At 32.5% G+C, this 9215-nt stretch overlaps 1 pseudogene; it reads left to right on the top strand.

Moving 5' to 3' along the window:
• Window positions 1–1996: 1996 nt before the first annotated feature.
• LOC111737256 lies at window positions 1997–8829 on the top strand (annotated as a pseudogene).
• Window positions 8830–9215: the final 386 nt, after the last annotated feature.

Here is a 9215-nt window from a genome sequence, read left to right on the forward strand (position 1 = left end):
CAAAGAATAGATCCTCACTCTTCTTGAGAAAGTCAATGAAGATAGTCTTCATTGGGCTGGAGCAAAGGAAGTGATACTTTAATTATTAGTCAACACTGTTCGCAAATGTCCTAGCTTATTTGCCATTCTCAAACAAGATTATTTCATTCTGTTTCACTAATAGTTTATTTGAACATAGGTTAAGCATATCTAAGCCTTCAGCGACATTGTTTTTTCACTTATTGTTTCATATTTTAAAAGACAAAAAATTTCTGCTTATAAATGCTATCCCGTCACCAAAAGTTTTTCTTGAATACCACTAAAATGGCGATATTCAAATTTAATTCTTCTGAAAAATTAAGTTGCCTTTATAAAATGAATTTATTTCTCCACTTATATTTTCAATAATGCTACTAATTTCTATGACTGATTTCTGAATTTACACTTTAAGATATAGGTTAACTTATATATGGGATATTTTACAATCTTTTTCATTGTGATAATGTAAATATAAACAGATAATATATCATGCCCATATGCACAGTATTCATATATATATATATGTATATGTGTGTGTGTGTGTGTATATATATATATACACACACACACACACACACACACATACACACACACAATAAACATATATTTGAATTGCTAAACTCTTGAAAACAGAAAATGGGCATATTAACTCTTGAAAAGCACAGACCCACACTGAAACAGGGGGAAGTGAAATAATTTCTATAAACCAGAGTTGTGAAAAATTACTAATAAAACTGAACCTCATAGTAAAAAGTTAAAGGAAACATTTTCAGTCTAAAAAAAAGAAATATGAGCAATAAGTGAGACAGTTAAAAAGTAGAAGACCCACAGTTACAGAAAATGAAATATCTCATTTATTCTCAGCTTTGCTAATGCCTAGCTTTAAACATGCTCCTTCATCTTTCTGAGCTTTAGCTGTGGAGAGCAAAGTTGGACAATGTGATCTTTAAGAACTCATATATATTTAAAATTCTATGACTCCATAACGTACAAAGGAATACTGTAGAAGCAATTTTATTGTCTTTGACAAACACATGGGATATCTCCAATATTAGATGCAGTGAGAGCAACCAGGTTTAGATTTTTAACATGCTTAAGATTTTGTGTAAAAACAAAATCACAAATCTAAAAATAAATTTTCTATTGGGTGTCGAATTTGGATTCTTGATTTGTAAAATTTGATTTTCTACTAGTAAGATATACTTGCCTGAGGATGTAGAATACTTGTGTTTAATAATCAAAGTGCTGTGTTCACAGGCCATTATAGAAGCACATAGATTGGAAAATACTCAACTCTTTTTTTAAACTCATAATCAAAACATTTACAAGAAACAAATATTTACAGGCCCTTATTTTGTCCCAGGACTGTTATAATACTTTACTTTCAGGTTCGTATGAATGGCTCCATTATATTTTCATAATCTGTTGAAGTTATGCTGTTATTTTCATCATTATTCTTATTTTATAGAAGAGGAGAGTGAAGCACAAGGGATTGGAAATTTTGCCTAAGGTCATATAGAAAGAAAATAGTAAAATCAGAATTTGAACCAAGCCAACTCAGTTACATAGCTTAACCCTTTTAAGCAGAAGTTTCTCTAGTTAAAGTCAATGATTTTCTCTTTGTCTTGTCTTACTACTTTGTTTATTTTCCTAATAGGATATTTGTTACTATCATAATATTTTAAATTACGAATGTGTCTGTTCCCACTGAAGTAATTCCTATAGTTGCCAAGGCTTACATCTTATACATTTTGGGTCTCCTAAACATTTAGAACAGCATCTCATTTATATTTTATATACCATCTTCATAATAGGTTTTCGATAAAAGTTTTACTGATTTTATGACTGCATAAAATCTCAGTTATAGTTCAGTCATTTCTCTTGTGCTCATTGTAACTGGTAGTCTCTCAACCAAGCCTTCTTTCTATTTCTGGCATGGAAAGCCTATAAATACATTGCCTAGACTCCTTTTGCAGATATGACTACTGGTAGTCATTTGCTATCCAATGGAGGCATTGACAGAAGACTGAAAGGTGGAAAAAAGAAAAGGCCCTTTTTGCCAGCTCTGAGAGTGCCTTTAGCAGTGGATACAGTGGAAGCAGAACCAGAAACAGCAAGCAGGCAAGTGCAGTTTCCTGGGTTCCTGCAAAGGCGGCTTAGCTCCGGGAATAACAGCCTCAGTGACACAGCGATCATGGGCTACGATTATGGGTAATGTTTTCCCTGTTGTTTCTCCAGTTTTAGGGAGCAGCATCATCCTGCTGTTCTTAATTTTCACCTCTTTATTTTTGCTTTTGAAACTTCTAACATCTTACCAACTTTTAGTATTAAGTTCCCTCTGTTTTCATTGTTCTGGTTAGATACTGACTTGATACATCTCCCAAAGGATATATACTGGTCCCCATGACTAGATTTATGTAAGCTCTGATCTTCCTGATTTGATTTATGAAATCTGTCAATCTCAGATCACCTCTTAGATTAGGGTACCCCTGTAGACGACTAATCTCAACTACTATTTATTATTTTTTTTTACTTTAAAGCTCAAAGGGCGACAAGTTCTTGATATTACACCAATATTCAGAGACCTCACCTTAGTATGTTCCTCAGTATATTAGCTACAGCATTCCACTGGAATCGAGATGGGATTCAGCTTCCCATACACAGGATACTTTTGCTCATTTATTCACTCACTCAACAAATATTCATCACACTTTCACATTCCTAGATGCCCCACACTCTTCAAGACTGTCGGAATAGAATGATGGACAAGACAGAAAAATACTTTCTTTCACGGATCTGATCTATTTTGTTTGGACAAATACTTTCTTTCACAGATCTGATCTATTTTGTTTGGAGTTAGATATTAAATGAATAAATAAATTTATAAACAAAACTTTTTCTATCAATAATCTGTAATCTCTATAACATAATTTCAGATAATTATGCAGAACAATTTCCCATAATGATGAACAGAAAGCAAAACTCTATCAGATGAAATTACATTTTACTTCTGTGGTCATTCTCCCTAAAGCACATAACCACAGTCTAACTATGAGAAAAACACCAGACAAATCCAAATTGAAAGACATTCTACAAAATTTCTGGCCAGCACTCCTCAAAACGGTCAAGATCATCAAAAATAAGGAAACTCACACTCGAAAGGATCCTAACTCTATCACATGACTGCCCCAGTTTTACAAGGGTAAATTTATTACTTTAATAGGGCTTTAGCTGATACATTAGTCCTTTTTCATGGATCCTGCATGCTTGACCAAAATAATAATAATAATAATTGAATCAATTTTTTTTACATTTTTTTAAAGACAGTATTTAATAATCAAATGCTTTCAATGTTTAAGTCCCTTGAATCAGCACATTTCAAGCAGTAAAATTAATATCTGCAACTATTGTTTAATCTCAAAGAACTCTTTTAATCAATTAAACTCATTGCATTTGGATGCTCACTTCCTTCCAGTACATTATTTAACTCATTAATATTTAAATAATGTATTTATAATTAATAGGGCCATTATGTAACTTTTCCCAAATAACTCTTGTAGAGAAGTTTTACAAACCTATTTCTCAGGGTATAAGCTGGACCTTAATAAAGGATTTTCCACTGGGATAGGTAGTCAAAAAGGACAACATAGAGGAAGTGACATTTGATCTGAAAAAAAGTGATGAGGAACCTGCCATGTGAAGAAATGAGGAAAGGAATTCCAAGCAGAAGGAAGTTCAAATAGAGAGTTAACTTACATGATTTATTTTCTAAGTACCCTTCACTTATTTATTAGTGGCTCACAAAGTCCTAGACATGGGGCTATATCTTTGATCTGTTTTTGCCTGTATATATTGGAGTCACATTCATGAGCAGAAAGAGGCAACTCATAGAAATCACAGAGCCCTGTAGCATCCATGAAAGTCATGTAGTTCAATTTTCTTTTTCTGTAAATGAGACGAATAAGGACCAGAGTGGCTAAGGGACTAAAGTTACATAGTCCCTGGCTCACAGAACCAGATTATTTCACCCTATCATAAACAAAGTTCAAAATGGATCTACACAACTCAGTTTTAAAACTCTCACTTTGAGTTATTTAAAAGGCATTAGCCTAAAAAAAGTTGTGACACAATTTCATAATCAGTTTCATTTCCCAAATGAGTTTATCACCAGTGTGTAACCCCATTAAACTTTGCCATTTGAAAGAGGATTAAACAATGCTATGTTTTCATTCACTGGTAGATTCTAAGAAAGAATAAACAAACAAGTCTAATCTAAGGTTAGAATTTGGTCAAGGGTGAAAGCAAAAATAAGTAGATCATTACAACATGAAACCCAACTAAAGGTTAAACTAACACAAACAGAGGCTAGTTATTTTATGAATAAAGCTGACTTTCTCACATGAAATAGCAATTATTAAATAATCAAAGATTATTATTTAGAAATTTTCTTCTGAATAATTGAATAAGTGGCAATTCTATTCATTATTCCTAGAGGAAGGAATAGTCTGAAACTATCGCAAAGACGTACACAGTATCAAAGAGGAAACACTTTGTAGAAATTACAGTAACACTGAAGGAGCCTCTGCTCCCTGGACACTTCCTACCATTGTCAAGATTAACTACTCAACTCCTCAGTAAATCAAGTGTGATCAAATGTTATGATGAGACACATATCGTTTTGAACACAGTTATTATGTAATTGTTTTTTTAGGCACATTTTTACTATAGATTATATTCTCAATAATTTTTTCCCTAATAAAAACTTACTTAAAAAGTTAAAAGAACTTTCTTTACTGCATATATTAAATTATGTTTATTAGGGTGATGTGAAAAAAATATATAAAATATTCATAGTTAAGTTTCCTAGGAAGTAGACTCTGAAAAAAATTTGTGTGAAAGTGAGTTATTGGGAAGTGCTCTCAGGAACCACACTTACAAGGATTAAGGAAAGAATTAAGTAAGGGAGATACTGAACTGCAATGCAGTTGCAAGGGAAAACTTGGCCAAATCCAGGGAAAGCTCTGAAGCTAGGGTGGTCCTTCAGAAAAGTCCCAAATTGAATGAAGATGGCCAGAACTTCATAGCCTCTTAGATGTAGGCTGCCCCTGTGGAGACAGCCATCTTTGATTAAGGGTGATTCCCTAGGAGAGGTTCAGCTATCGCCTATTAGCAACGCTCCTGGCAGCTGGAAGAATGAGTGCCTCAGTGCGGAAGGGGAGAATCCAGTGTCACACGACCACTTCCATAATGCTATAGTTTCTTCATTTTGCGAATGTTTCATTTTGCGAAAACGTCACAATTTTTAAATTAATTTTGTCAGGTTTGCTTCTATTCTTGCACTTGTCTTATGGTGTACTTGTACAGAGGTTTTTTCTAGAAATGAGTCCAAAGATATTTTTTACAACAGAGTGCTCAATTGTTTTGAATAGTCAAACAAATTTTGACTCAACAGCAATGTTGATCCACACACATCCTACAACATTTGATATTGTCAGACTTCTTAAAAATTTTCCCATTTAGAAAGCATGAAATTATAGCTTCCTGTGTCTTGATTTGCTTTTTCCTTGTAAGTCTGTTTTAGGTATAAATGAATTGAATTAGAAATGAGGCATTCCTAATAAAGATAGCTTCTAAAAATAATAAAAATGTCTTTTTAAAAAGCTAATTTAAAAGGACACGTGTTACAACTAGCTGAGTTTTAATCTGCTAAATAGCTCTGGGAACCTGAGTAGAAGGGTAGATATTCTCCAAGTCTTCAAAGTATTATGAGCACTTCAAGAACATATTATCGTAAATGATTTATATGTTTTTTATAACTACCTCAGCATGGGTTCCTATATGCCTATTTTGTTGTCTTTTAAAACATATAAGTACTTTATTTTTTAAAAGTTTTATTTCACAGAGAATATAAAAGAGATTAGTATTTTTTACCATTTAAATTTGATTTGGGATAATGCTCTAGCTATACATTATTAAAAATATATTTGGTTTCCATATCTGAATCTCTATTAATATATGTTGACACAGAATATTGAAATTGATATTCAAGGAGCAGAGGCTTTTGCTTTCCTTTTTAGAAAACTAATTTTCCTTACTGACTAAAGAAGATTAAACTTCTATTCTTAAGTATAGGAGCAAGCTATTTATTTAGGAAATGAAGCTTCTTTCGTGCAATATTTATGAGTACCTCTGGGTCTCCTCTCATCAATTTATTCAACTAATATGTATTAATTTTTTTTTTCATTTCATGTGCTATGTGATGATTTGCGGTCACAAGATAGGGTTCCTCTTCCACAAACAATAAGTTTGTAAATGAGTGAATACTCCTCACACCTTCTTTGACCCAAGTAAGGTACAAGAGGATGAGCCAAGCATGCCATTTAGACAAGCCTCATATTCTATTACCCAATAAAAATTTTTATTTGGTATATACACATAGTGAACACTAATTGGCCGTAGACATCATGTACTCTTACTGAATTATTTATAACAACTAATACGGTGTATGATACACTAAGCTCATCACATTACTCACTCAAATTCACCTCCTAACACCTACAACCTCAACCCTATGATTTGCAATTGCTCATTGTGTTGCTGTCCTACACAGCCCATCTGGAATTTGCATGAATACCATCTCTCAACCCCATCTCACCCTTCTGCCTGCCTTTCTCAACTGGCTCTTCAACCTTGAGAAACTCTATGAATTATATATTTTCTCTTCCAAATAGAACATTCTCAATCCAACTTGCTAATTTAAGTCTTTGCTATTCTTCAAGTCTACTTTTTCTTTTCCCTTACCCTTCCACCTCCAAGATTTTCTTTGGCTCATTTATCCTCTCTTCCTCAATTTTCAAGTGCTCTTCTCCCATTTACTTTTCCTCCCTTGCTCTACATCAGGATAGGTCTGTGGCTACTAATTTAAATGTAAACATGGTAAATCCATATTTATCAATGTTACAGGGTTCCAACACTTTATTCATCATTTGTTATATTCTACCTATAAACATTTTTTTAACAAAACAACTCCAATCCTGAAATGTATTTATTTATTAAGAGCATCATTTTGCAATAGAAAAGATAGTCCTATGAAATGTAATATTTGAACCCTTCTTTCACCAAACATAATAATACATCTCTCTTCAAAATTTAAATTTGTTTGACTTTTTCTTTACTGGGTATATATTAGTCTGCTATTGTGACAGAGAAAATGCATTTACTCTTTATGTTTTGATAAGGGAATATTAACTCTCAAAGGAATTTCTTTCTTATACTGCCCATTTTAAGATTTAATGCAATAAACAGAAGTTATTTTCTATTGCCTCTGAAGTAATTTTTAGCATTTAATATGCATATATTAAATATTAAATTTAGCAACTAAAACCACAGCATACACAGTTAAATTTTAATTTTAAGTAAATAGCAAATAATGTTTTTAGTATATATATGCCCCAAGCAATATTTGGAACATAGTTATACTAAAAATTACTTATCATTTACCTGAAATTCAAATGTAAGTATGCATCCTATAACATATCTGCCAACCAAAACATCTGTCAATATCTAAAAAAAAAACATAATTTTATTTGCTTATTTTAATAATATAATAAAGGGCAATCTCTGCCTAATTAATCATCACCAACAATTTCACACATAAATATCTTCCAGATGATATAAGTTGTTTAACATATTAGCACAACATTAGCTAAACTGGGCAGAAAAAGCTAATTCCAATAGAAATTGCATGAAATATTGTGAAATTAAATTCATTTTTAATGAGGCTCTTTCCACTGGAGAACACTATTTTAAATGAATTTCATCATTCAACTTATAGTTATATTTCTCTTCTCTTGGGTTATTGAATTCATGAAAAACTCTCTTTTCATGCTGCTATGGGATAATATTTGTTTTTTACACTGAATATTTCAGTAATACCATTCCAGAAAAAAAAAAACAAAAACTAACTAGTCTTATTTCATGCTAACTCTGGGAATAATTGCATTAATAATTTATATTTATTTATTTTTTAAATTTACACTGAATATTCAGGACAGATAATGTAGCACCCTTGATATTTTCTGGGTTGTAGATACTTTTTACAAGCTGATAAACTAATGACTTTTTCTTTGAAAAATATATGTGTACACAGATACACAATAGTTTTGATTAAAAGTTCAGGGAGTTTACAGATCTTTTGAAAGTTAACCATGAATCTCAGCTAAAAATCTAGAAAGTACTGCTTTCTTTGCTACATCTACTACAAGGCTGAAGACCATTCTCTGTGATCAGACTGTCAACATTCCAGCAAATGTGGACATCACTCTGAAGGGATACACAGTTATTGTGAAGGGCCCCAGAGGCACCCTGCAGAGGGACTTCAATCAAATCACTGTAGGACTCAGTCTCCTTGGAAAGAAAAAGAAGAGGCTCCAAGTTGATAAGTGGTGAGGAAATAGAAGGAAACTGGCTACTGTTTGCACTATCTACAGTCAGGTAGAAAGCACGATCCAAGGGTGTTACACTGGCTTCTGTTACAAGATGAGGTTTGTGTATGCTCACTTCCCCATCAACGTCATTATTTAGGAGAATGGTTCTCTTGTTGAAATCCGAAGTTCTTTGGGTGAAAAATACATCTGTGGGGTTCAGATGAGGTCAGGTGTTGCTTGTTCAGTATCTCATGCCCAGAAAGATGAGTTAATTCTTGAAGGAAATGACATTGAACTTGTATCCAATTCAGCTGCTTTGATTCAACAAGCCATGAGAGTTAAAAACAAGGACAACAAAAATTTTTTGAATGGTATCTGTTTCTGAAAAAGGAACAGCTTAGTAGACTAATGAATAAGGTCAAAGTTGTCCAGCTACAGAAACTCCAAAATGTCAGATGATTCCTCAGATTTGTTATATTTTAAAGATGCAATAAAAGTTGTGTATAGAAAAAAAAAGAAAAAAAAACTTAGAAAGTAGGTAATACACTTAAGATTTAATTATGACTCATAAGTATTGACTATGTTTTCATTCTATTTTCAGCTTTTTTTAATCAATAAATGATTCTAAATATAAAGTAGTTAACATATTAAAACACATATATACCACACATGCACACATTTCTTTAGTTATTTTTCATTTTCCCACTTAACAATTCACCTAACCTTTACAGGCATGTCTCATAAGTATGATGAGAGGGGATGGATTTACTG

This window comes from Pteropus vampyrus, unplaced genomic scaffold, assembly GCF_000151845.1.
Source record: "Pteropus vampyrus isolate Shadow unplaced genomic scaffold, Pvam_2.0 Scaffold2, whole genome shotgun sequence".
Classification (NCBI taxonomy): domain Eukaryota; kingdom Metazoa; phylum Chordata; class Mammalia; order Chiroptera; family Pteropodidae; genus Pteropus; species Pteropus vampyrus.